General features: G+C 46.0%; 1 long non-coding RNA gene across 1 annotated transcript; it reads left to right on the forward strand.

The window, feature by feature from the left end:
- The first annotated feature begins 1,281 nt into the window (after positions 1 to 1,281).
- On the forward strand, positions 1,282 to 9,228 carry LOC129707691 (uncharacterized). The gene is made up of 3 exons (XR_008725219.1): positions 1,282 to 3,115; positions 6,803 to 6,882; positions 8,516 to 9,228. It is a non-coding gene; the product is annotated as an uncharacterized LOC129707691 (long non-coding RNA).
- Positions 9,229 to 12,257: the final 3,029 nt, after the last annotated feature.

A 12,257-nucleotide genomic window follows, 5' to 3' on the forward strand; every position in this document is an offset into this window, starting at 1 on the left:
TTTGACCTCCGTATTCACGTCCCCCTCGCGCTGCTCGCAATTGGCCCTGACCTTACTCTTTTATCCCTTCTCGAACTTTCCTTCCCATTAATTCGAGAATCTTTTGTATTATTTCCTGTACTCACCTCCCCTTTAACTCCATCTTTATACTCCCAATTTGTCAATCCCTCCCCTCCCCCCCTCCCCCCCCACCTTATTATTTAGTTTAAACCCACACATGTAGCCCTAGCAAACCTGCCTGCCAGAATGTCGGTCCCCCTCCAGTTAAGGTGTAACCCGTCCCTTTTGTACAGGTCACCCCTACCCCAGAAGAGATCCCAGTGAACTATAAATCTAAATCCCTGCTCCCTGCACCAGCCCCTCAGCCACACATTCAGATCCCCTATCTCCCTGTTCCTGTCCTCACTAGCACAAGGTACTGGAAGCAATCCAGAGGTAACCACCCTAGAAGTCCTGCTTTTCAGTCTTCTTCCTAACTCTCTGAACTTACGTTGGAGAATCTCCTTCCTCTCCTTCCTGATGTCATTTGTGCCCACGTGCACAACTACTGCCGGCTGTTCACCTTCTCTCTCGAGGATGTTCTGAATTCGGCTCGTGACATCCCGAACCCTGACACCAGGGAGGCAACAGACCATCCTCGCGTCTCGTCTGCCGCCACAGAATCTCCTGCCTGATCCTCGGACAATGGAGTCACCCACCACGATGGCACGATTATTACCTTAAAATAATTGAACAAGTGGAATATCTATAAAGAAAACATTTCAAGTTGGTGCTCAGGAAACTTACCGCATTTGATTCAGAAAAGCTACTAATTGCATAATTATGGCAAGTGAAGCAGAACTGAAGTTTTATGATTTTGGACATTCTCCCAGTATTTTCATAATGTGCTCTGGGCAAAGTGACAAGTTTCCATAAGGAGAACGAGCCTGTTGCAAATTGAAAATGTCATCCTCATGTGTGATTCGAATGTGATAACAAGCCACAGGAGGAATAATTACCCTTTAACTAACTGTTATCCAAAACTATCATGGTTGTGTACCAGGCTACACTGCATGCCTCACCTTCCTTCATCAAAGCCAAAGAGTATCACCTTCCCCAACTCTGGTGGGTTCAGGTTAAAACTAACAGTGTTTTTTTACAAATTAGATGATTAAAATAAATGAAATAACTATTTTTAGTTTAGTTTGATTCAGTTTAGTTTTGAGATACAGCAGGGAAACAGGCCCTTCGGCCCACCGAGTCCCCGCCGACCCATGATCCCCATACACTAACACTATATACAACACACTAGGGACAATTTACAATCTTTACTGATGCCAATTAACCTACTAACCTGTACATCTTTGGTGTGGGAGGGGGCTGGAGTACCCGGGAAAACCCAAACGGCAACGATGAGAATGTACAAACTCCGTACAGACAGCACTCGTAGTCAGGATCGAACCCAGGTCACTGGCGCTATAAGGCAGAAACTCAGATTGATTGATTGAAAAATACAGCAATGAAATAGGCCCTTCAACCCACCAAGTCCATGCTGACCCATTCGATGAATTCCATGGTATCCCACTTTCTCATCCACTCCCTATGATCTAGGGGTCATTTACAGAAGGCCAATTAACCTTCAAACCCTCACGTCTTTCAGATGTGGGAGGAAACTAGAGCACCTGGAGGAGACCCATGCGGTCACAGGGAGAACATGCAAACTCTGCACAGACAGCATTCAAGGTCAAGATCGAACCCGGGTCTCCAGCGATGTGAGCAGCTGCTCTACCAGCTGTGCCACTGTGCATGAGGACAAAAGACCCCTCTATATCAAAATGTCTTCAGTTCTGTCAATTTTAGATACAAGGAACTGCAGATGCTGGTTTATTTTTTTTTAAAGATTCAATTATTCTATTGAATCATTATTTTGCAACAGTTTTTAGGATTTGAGGATTTGATAGGATTTTACTGTAACACCATTTAGAAGACATTTGGACAGGTATGTGGATAGGAAAGGTTTAGAGGGACAAGGGCCAAATGCTGGAAGGTGGGACTAGTGTAAATTGAGCATGTTGGTCGACATGGGCAAGTTGGGCCGAAGGGCCTGTATCCGTGCTGTGTCACTCTATGACTATTAGATTTGATTAACATGGTAGCTCAGGGAGACATGAGGTTCCATTAAACTTTAACCGTTGCCCTCAATCTGGGATGTGATGAATGCAAAGATTATTTCACCACATTTATACCATGGGAAGTGAGATGAGCTGAACTTTAATTTCAGTTTGAATGCTGCAGACAGATTTTAAGCTTTTGTAATGCATTGCCCCAGCATTTCCCTTTAATTACAGCATGAGGGAGTCAGTGTCACAGCTGAGGAACAAGAGAGATAGCGGCAGATTAAATTTCAGACAGATCATACAGACAGATGCTCATAAATATCAGTTCCAAGCAATGAAACATAACTTCCCTTCACACTGAACTTGGAGCAAGAAAGGCATCACACTTGTTGTGAAAATCTTATTACCATTTGGGAAAGTATTTCCATTTTTGCATTTAATAGTTTATCAGTGTTGGCAGTATCAGTGGAAATTAAGGAGCCGTTTTGGCCCGGAATCCAGAGCCACTGCCTCTTAGTACCAGAGACCCCGGTTCGATCCTGACCTCGGGTGCTGCCTGTGTGGAGTTTGCACGTTCTCCCTGTGACTGCATGTTTGGGTTTCCTCTGGGTGCTCAGTTTCCTCCCACATCCCAAAGATTTGCGGGTTTGTAGGTTAATTGGCCCTCTGTAAGTTGCCCCAAGTGTGTCGGGAGTGGATGGGAAAGTGGGATAACATAGAACTAGTGTGAACTGGTGATCACTGTTGGGTGTGGACCCGGTGGGCAGAAGGGCCTGTTTCCATGCTGTATCTTTCAAACGATCAAAAGGGAGGCTACTGCAGTATATATCATTTAACATGGACTTGCGTTCAGCTTTGGTCACCATTTTACAGGAAAAATGTTGTCAAGCTGGAAAGGCTGCAGAGAAGATTTACGAGAATGTTGCTAGGACTCGAAGGGCCTGAGATACAGGAAGAGGTTGAGCAGGCGAGGACTTAAGTCCTTGGAGCACAGGAGGATGAGGAGTGATCTTACAGAGGTAAACAAATCATGAGAGGAATAGATCGGTAAAATGCACAGTCTTTTGCCCAGAGTATGGGAATCGAGAACCAGAGGACATAGGTTGAAGTTGAGGGGGGAAAGATGTAATTGGAACTTAGGGGCAACCTTTTTTGACACAAAGCGTGGAGGGTTTATGGAACGAGCAGCCAGAGGAGGTAGTTGATGGGTACTATCGAGATGTACCATTTATATAGGTACATGGATAGGATAGGTTTAGAGGGATATGGGCCAAACACAGCAGACAATGTACATGGGGCATGATGGTCGGCGTGGGTAAATCGGGCCAAAGAGTCTATGACTACGACTAAACTATGAATCTATGACTGTCACCACTGATCCTTGAACTGATGAACCCAGAGGCAATAGTGAAAGTGAAGGACAAAGGGCCTGTTTCAATCGATCATTCTGTAGTGAGAAATAATGTTGAGAGTGTTCGCCACTGCAAAGTGCGAACTGAGAGTAATTTCTGCAGTACACAGACCATAATGTCAAAAGACACAGGAGCAGAATCGGGCCATTCGCCCCATCAAGTCTGTCCACCTTTCCATCATGGCTGATCTAACTTCCTCTCTCAACCCCATTCTCCGTCCTTTTCCCTGTGCAACCTGTTGTTCTGCAGTTAAAATGAAATCTCAACACCGACAGCCTCCTTTTATTGAAGAAGCACTGTTTTGCAACGGAGGTTACACAAAAAAAGATGGAGAAACTCAGCGGGTGCAGCAGCATCTATGGAGCGAAGGAAATAGGCAACGTTTCGGGCCGAAACCCTTCTTCATACTGATCGGGGGCGGGGGTGGGCGGGGACAAGAAAGGAAAAAGGAGGAGGAGCCCGAAGGCTGGGGGATGGGAGGAGACAGCAGGGGGACTGAGGAAGGAGAGGAGACAGCAAGGACTAACAAAATTGGGAGAATTCGATGTTCATGCCCCCAGGATGCAGACTCCCCAAACGGAATATGAGGTGCAATGAACTGTTTTGCAACGTTCACCAATGTAGTCAGTGTTTATGTATGAATGGACAGGGCGTGAAAGTGGCATAACTGTAGAGTTGCTGCCTTACTGTGCCAGAGACCCGGGTTCGATCCTGACTCGTTAGGTGCTGTCTGTACGGAGTTTGTACGTTCTCCCCATGACCTGCATGGGTTTTCTCCAAGATCTTCGTTTTTCCTCACACACTCCAAAGACGCACAGGCTTGTCGGTTAATTGGCTCACTATAAAAATGTAAAATTGTTCCTAGTGTGTGCAGGGTAGTGTTAATGTACTGGTCGGTGCAGACTCAGTTGTTTTCGCACTGTATCTCTAAACTAAATGAAACTAAACTGAGTCTCAGGTGCCTGACGTATCTCTGTTGTGAAAGTCCAGGGATGCTGCAGGCTGACGTTGAGACTGTCCCCGCGACCAACTTGATGAGCCAGGAATGCACGAGTTTGAGGTGGGGACTAAACCAAACCAGAATCGAGGCGATGAACTGATAGAGCGGACATGACAGATCATAAGTCCAAAGAAGGGTCTTGGCCCGAAACGTCACCCATTCCTTCTCTCCAGAGATGCTGCCTGTCCTGCTGAGTTACTCCAGCATTTTGTGTCTATCGTCGATTTAAACCATCATCTGTCATTCTCTCCTAAACATGATAGGTCAGGATCCAGTATCAACGCTAACAGAGGCAGGGCCCAGACCCAAGCGATAAAGAATGTTACAGACACAATGTTACTATCGCAACATTAAAGAAACAAATAGACAGGTACATTGATAAGCAGGCTTGGAGGGATATGAACCAAACACATGCAGATGGGACTTGTGTAGATGGGGAATGTTGGCCGGTGTGGGACAAAGGGCCTGTTTCCACGCTGTATGACTCTGACACAAGAATAGTGAGACTTTCACATGTGCAAAAGAGACATTTTCAATGGAATAAACGCCATATCCAGAGACGCGTTGGAACATTCGTTTCACAGGATGATGTGTAAATACATTTTGTTTGATAAGGGAGGGATGTCATGGTAGCATGGTCTGAAGAAGGGTCTCAACCCGAAACATCACCCATTCCTTCTCTCTCGAGATGCTGCCTGTCCCACTGAGTTACTCCAGCTTTTTGTGTCTATCATAGAAACATAGAAACATAGAAATTAGGTGCAGGAGTAGGCCATTCGGCCCTTCGAGCCTGCACCGCCATTCAATATGATCATGGCTGATCATCCAACTCAGTATCCCGTACCTGCCTTCTCTCCATACCCCCTGATCCCCTTAGCCACAAGGGCCACATCTAACTCCCTCTTAAATATAGCCAATGAACTGGCCTCAACTACCCTCTGTGGCAGAGAGTTCCAGAGATTCACCACTCTCTGTGTGAAAAAAGTTCTTCCCATCTCGGTTTTAAAGGATTTCCCCTTTATCCTTAAGCTGTGACCCCTTGTCCTGGAACTGGGACCTGCTTATAGACACAAAAAACTGATGTGGTATTGAAATGTATCACATGTTACACTGAGTCAGAAAGGTCACAAAAGTAAAGGGCCTGTCCCACTTAGCATTTTTTCTGCGACTGCCGGCATTATTGACTGACATATTAGGTCATTGAAAAATTTGCGCCATGATGTGGTATGATGCGGCGTGATGGCGTATTGGCGCGCGGGGTTTTTTCAGGTGTCGCAACATTTTTTTTGCCGCTGTTGGATTTTTTGCACCATGCGCATATCACGTGCGTGTCATGATGCGTCGTGACGCGTAAATGATGTCGCGTAAATTACGCGCAAATGACGGCCAAGTGGGACAGGCCCTTTACTGTATGATGATGTTCACACCCTATTAACGCATAAAAGGAAAACAAACCAGATAAGAATGTAGGCAGGATGTACAAGGAAGTGCAGATGCTGGATTACAAAAAAAAAGATGCAAAGTGCTGGAGTAACTCAGTGGGTCATTGAACATAGAACAGTACAGCACAGGAACAGGCCATCATCCTACAATGTCAGTGCCAAATATGATGCCAGGTTAAACTGATCTCCAGCCTGTGTATGATCCATATCCCTCTATTCCTTGTACTTCCATGTGCCTATCTAAAAGCCTCTTAAACACAGCATCTCTGAAGAACATGGGCAAGTTTGGGGTCGGTCTGAAGAAAGGTCCTAATCCGAAACGTTGCCTAAACGTGTTCTCAGGAGATGCTGCCTGACCCGTTAAGTTATTCCACAACTTTGTGTCTAGGAATATTGAAATGAAATCCTAACTGTTTTGGAAACATAGAAAATAGGTGCAGGAGTAGGCCATTCGGTCCTTCGAGCCAGCACCGCCATTCAATGTAATCATGGCTGATCATCCACAATAAGTACCCCGTTCCTGCCTTCTCCCCAAATTCCTTGATTCCGCCAGGCCTAGGAGCTCTATCTAACTCTCTTTTGAACGCATTCAGTGAATCGGCCTCCACTGACTTCTGAGGCAGAAAATTCCACAAATTCACAATTGTCTGGGTGAATTTTTTTTTGACATCTCAGTTCTAAATGGCCTTTCCCTTATTCTTAAACATTTTAAAATGAGAGAGTCTGGTTTCTACTGCTTAAAAATGTTGGTTGCTTCTATCATGATGTCCTTTGAATAAGAATGCATTGTTAATACCTCTGCAAAATTGTATTTCAACTTTATCTTCCATATTTTCTTTCTCATTCTGCCAGGACTCAAAGCCACTTCCTTCGTTATAAATGTGCACAGAATAATTCTCCGAGATGTTATCAAATTGAAATTGTTGCAGATGGTAAGGGGAAATCAGTAGCTAGTGCAGAAGTCAAACTGGCAATCAGCATTGTGTTTCTTGAACCATTTCCACTCTTTAATTTAACATTAACATTTAGATGAAATAATGCAAGGTGTCATCTCCTTTGCATGATGATATTGTCAAGTCAAAGCCTTCGGAAATCCAAGGTATGTGCTCATCTCTGGCTAACGCTGTATAATTATTTTGATAACATCACACGTCCTGTTTGCATCTGATACAATTCAGAGGCACAATGTTACTCCCATAACAATTATTTTGTTTCTTACAAAACCATTTGGCCTTCCAACCCAATGTTATGAACAGGGAACTGCAGATGCCTGTTTACAAAAAAAAACAGAGGCCAAGGGCTGGAGTAACTCAACAGGTCAGGCAGCATCTCTGGAGGAAATGTGTAGGCGGTGTTTCTGGTTGGGATCCTTCCTCCGATTGATTGCAGTGGAGAGGGTGGGATTGATTGTAGTGAGAGGTGGAGCGGTACCCTGAACCCACATCTCTAAACGGGGGGAGAGAAACTGATGAACGCAGTGGCAGGCAAGCGGACATGCAGAAAGGAGCGCAGCAACCTCAACAGACCACAGACCACACACACAAATGTGACCTTTGCCACAGAGACTGTCACTCCCGCATTGGTCTCTTCAGCCACAAGGGGCGCTGCTCTAGCCGAGGTTTGCAGCAAGCAGCCAACAACTAGGATGCATCTCCCATGGTCAGTCATGACTGAGGGGGGCCTACAGGGTGGGGGGAGAAAGCTGGAAGACAGGAGAGTTCACAAGTTCACACTTTATAGGAGTAGAATTAGGCCATTCGGCCCATCGAGTCGAGTCTGCCTTTCAATCATGCCTGATCCCTGCCTCCTAATCCTATTTTCCTGCCTTCTCCCCATAACCCTGACACCAGTCCAAATCAAGAATTTGTCTATCTCTGCCTTAAAAATATCCACTGACTTGGCCTCCATGGCCCTCTGTGGCAATGAGTTCCACAGATTAACTACCCTCTGACTAAAGAAGTTCCTCCTCACCTCCTTTCCAAAAGAGCGCCTTTGAATTCTGAGGCTATGACCTCTGGTCCTAGACTCTCCCACCAGTGGAACCATCCTTTCCACATCCACTCTATCTACTATGCCTTTCATTATTCTGTAAGTTTCAATGAGGTCCGCCCTCAACCTTGTAAACTCCAGCAAGAGGCGGGACACAGTGAGGCAGGTAATAGATGAACACAGGTAAGGCAGGTGAAGTAACTAACAAACAACCCCATCCCCCTGATTATTGCCCCCCTTCCCTGTGCCCCATCCAGAGGTACATTCATTTCTCCCTTGCCCCTTCCATCTAGTCTATAACGTCACCTATCCATGTTCTCCAGCGATGCTGCCTGACTCACTGAGTTGCTCCAGCACTTTGTGTTTTTTTTATGGTGAACTAGCACCTGCAGTTCCTTTTATCACCTATATTCTTTCCTCTGTCTTCTCTGGTCCAACACCTCCTCTCTCCATCTCTCACTATCTTTTGTCTTGTCATCTCTGGCCATTGTCCACCCATCCACCAAGTTAAGCCCCCCTCGCCTGTATCCACCTTTCACTGCCAAGCTTTGCCATGTTGCCATCTCTCTTTTCCAGCTTTCTCCACCTCAATTCATCAATCTGAAGAAGGGTCCTGATCTGAAATATCATCTCTCCATGGAGGATCCAAGGGGCCTTGGCCTGGATTTGACAACTTGAATGCCCAGGACCGAAGAAGGCTGCAAAAAGTGGGGAACACTGCCCAGTCTATCACAGGTACTCACCTCCACACCATCGAAGGGATCTACAAGAGTCGCTGCCTCAATAAGGCAGCTAGCACCACCGGAGACCTGGCCATTTTTATTTCACTACTGCCATCGGGAAGAAGGTACAGCAGCCTTAAAACTGTAACGTCCAGGTTCAGGAACAGCTTCTTTCCTACAACCATTGAACACTACAACCTCCAAATAGGCTGCAAACTGCATACACATGGAGACTTTGATTTTGTCTTTACACCACTATTTTCTATTTATTTATCTTTTTTTTAAATACTGAACTTTTGTTGTTGTTAATTATGGTCTTTATGCAGCACTCTGTTTAAATATCTGTTGTGCTGCTGCATGAAATAATCTCATGGTTCTGTTTGGGACATATGACAATAAAACACTCTTGACTCTTGTCTCTTGGCCTAAAACGTTGTCTATTCATGTCCTCCAGAGATGCTGCCTGACCCACTGAGTTACTCCACCCATGTCAGCGTGGGTTTCCTCCGGAAGCTCCGCTTTCCTCCCACATCCCAATGACTTGCGGGCTTGCAGGTTACTTGGGTAAATTGCTCCCTAGTGCGTGTGGGGAGTGGATCTTCTTATCGAGTCCACGCACAAGATTAGAATTTGTTCAGCCAGAACTGAACACAAGTCTCGGCATCTGCACACAATGGTGTCTGTCTTGCACTTCTTGTGCTTGGTGGTGGAAAGATTGGTGGAAAAAAACGGGGCTGGGACGTCAACGTTCGTTCCTTGACCCCTGGGGAGTGAATGAGAAAGTGGGATAACGTAGAACTCGGGTGATCGATGGTCGGCGAGGACTCGATGGGCCGAAGGGCCTGTTTTCATGCTGTGTCTCTAAACTAAACCAAACAGAAGGCTGGAGATGGAGTTAAAGCATAAACGTTGATGCTTCATGTTGGATGATGTAAAGCAATGCGCCGCCTAATAAATAAGCCGTCAGGCATTCTATGTCAAAGAAGACCAGCTGGCTGCAAGGCATAAATAACTGCGGAAAGAGATTGTTGCTTTAGCACTTGACATGAAGATCACTAAAACCCCAGGACTGTCAAGATGAATGCGTTAACTAGCAATCTGTTTCATGTGGTGCAGCTTCTTTTTAGAAAACGGCTACGTAAATTACAACCAATACTTCACAGAACAAGGGACAGCACAACACAGGTTCAAACATGGTGCCAAGTTAAATGATCTCATCTGCCTGTACCTGATCCACGTCCCTCCATTCCCTGCGTAGTCATCGAAAAGCCTCAAACGCCACTGTCATATCTGCCTCCATCACCACCCTTGGCAAAGCATTCCAGCCCCCCACCACCCTCACTATAAAAACAACTTGCCCTCCACATCTGCATTTAATGATCCCCCCTCTCACCTTATAGCTCTGCCCTCTGGTGTTGGACTTTTCCACCCTTGGTGAAAGGCTCTGACTGTCTACCCCATCTATTGCCCTCATCATTTTACATACCTCTATCAATTCTCCTCTCGACATCTGATGTTCCAGCGAACACAAACCCTGTCTATCCAACCTCTCCCTGTAGCTGAAACTCTCTCATCCAGGTCCTCACATCCTTCCGGTAATGGGGCAACCAGAACTGCACGTAACACTCCAAATGTAACTTAACCAAAGTCTTACAGAGCTGCATCTAGACTCCCTGGAATAAACATGGCTAATCATTGCATCATGAGCATGGATGATAGTATTTCTCCGGAGTCAATCTACAGAATATAGTCAGTTATACACCACAGAAACAGGCCCTTTGGCCCGACTCGCCCATGACGACCATGATGCCCCATCTACACCCGTCACCTTAATGCCTTATTCCACCTTTCTTCCAATCAAAGTTTCATGTGATTCCTCCCCCTCACCAGTATCCATCTATCACTTGCCAGACTTTGTCCCACCTCCACCTCTCTTCCAGCTTCCTTCCCCCCCCTACTATTATCAGCCTGAACAAGGGTCCTGACATGAAATATTGTTTGACAACCCCCTCCACAGGTGCTGCCGGACCCGTTAAGTTCCTCCAGCACTTTGTGTATTGCTCAAGATTCAACATCAGCAGTTCCTTGTATCTCCAGTATACTGTAGCTTATAGTAAGGATAACTGGTTTAATGGCCCATTGGTTCACTATTGGCATTCTGCCAGTTGAAATTATAGATATTTCTAGATAATAGAATTGAATATCCAACTACTGGGATTTAAGGCATTGTTGTTTTTTACACATATAATCTGTTTTGTCAAGGCCTTATCATATAATCCATTTTCTCTACTTGTCAACCATTGAGCCCACTGCTTCCATCATAGTGATGACAACTGATCATCTTCCACAGAGAGTCTTTGTCCAAGAACTATTTCAGCGCCAATGAAATGTCCTCTTGAAGCTCCAAAAATAAAGAGGAGACGCGGGAGTGTATTGATGTCAAATGCAGTTCATAACTTCATTGACGCATAATTGAATGGTATTATAGATAGATAGAGGATAGGCGCAAAATGCTGGAATAACTCAGCAGGAGAAGCAGCATCTCTGGAGAGATGGAATGGGTGATGTTTCGGGTCGAGACCCCTCTTCAGCCTGATATCTGGGGAGAGGGAGGTGCATAGTAGATAAGGAAGTGTAAGGTGAGAATGCAGTACAAAGGGAATGGAGATCAGGGAAAATGTAGAACAGATCATTGTTAGTTGGGAGAAGGTAACACCAAAGCAAACAGAGATCAAATGTAGTCGGAGACAGTAAGATTGGTCGGAGAACTGGGAAGGGGGAGGGATGGAGAGAGAGGGAAAGAAAAGTTTACTTGAAGTTAGAGAAGTCAATATTCATTCCACTAGGGTGCAAGTTGCCCAAGCGAAATACAGTAGGAGGTGTTGTTCCTCCAATTTGTACTGGGCCTCACTCTGACAATGGAGGAGGCCCAGGAAGAGAAAGGTCCGTGTGGGAATGGGAGGGTGAGTTCAAGTAAGATTAATAAGCAGGTAAGTGTTATAAGAAGCACTGTTGATTTGAACAGTCAATTTTCTGTAAAGATACAGCATGGAAACAGGCCCTTCGGCCCATCGAGTCCATGCTGACCTATGGCCGGGACTAACCTGAGGGCTCCAGTCGTGGAGCCTGCAGACCTGACATCGCGGAGCCGGCCATCTTCGGAGCGGGAAGAGCTGTCGTGGCGCGCGGCTGCAATCCGACTTCGGAGCTTCGGAGGTTCCGGCCGCAGGCCCGTTGGACAGGAACATCGGTAGCTCGCAGGTCCCTGGTGGGAGACCGCTTTTCGGAGCTCCCGCAAAGGCAACTTCCCCCACTGGAATCGCGGGGTTTAAAGGACTCGGAGAGGGGCCTTAAATCGCCCGATTTACCGCTGCCCGCCGGGGGCTTTAACATCGTGATCCCCAGTTCGCCTCGACCTTGCAGTTGGACCGCTGGACCGCGGGAGAAGAACAAGGGAAGAGATAAGACTTTTGCCTTCCATCACAATGAGGAGGTGCTGGAGATTCACTGTGATGGATGTTTGTGTAAATTGTGTTAAGTGTGTGTCTTGGGTTTTTTTGCAATGTAAGACTGTAGAAAATGCAATTTCGTTCAAA

Source organism: Leucoraja erinacea, chromosome 22 (assembly GCF_028641065.1).
Source record: "Leucoraja erinacea ecotype New England chromosome 22, Leri_hhj_1, whole genome shotgun sequence".
NCBI lineage: Eukaryota > Metazoa > Chordata > Chondrichthyes > Rajiformes > Rajidae > Leucoraja > Leucoraja erinaceus.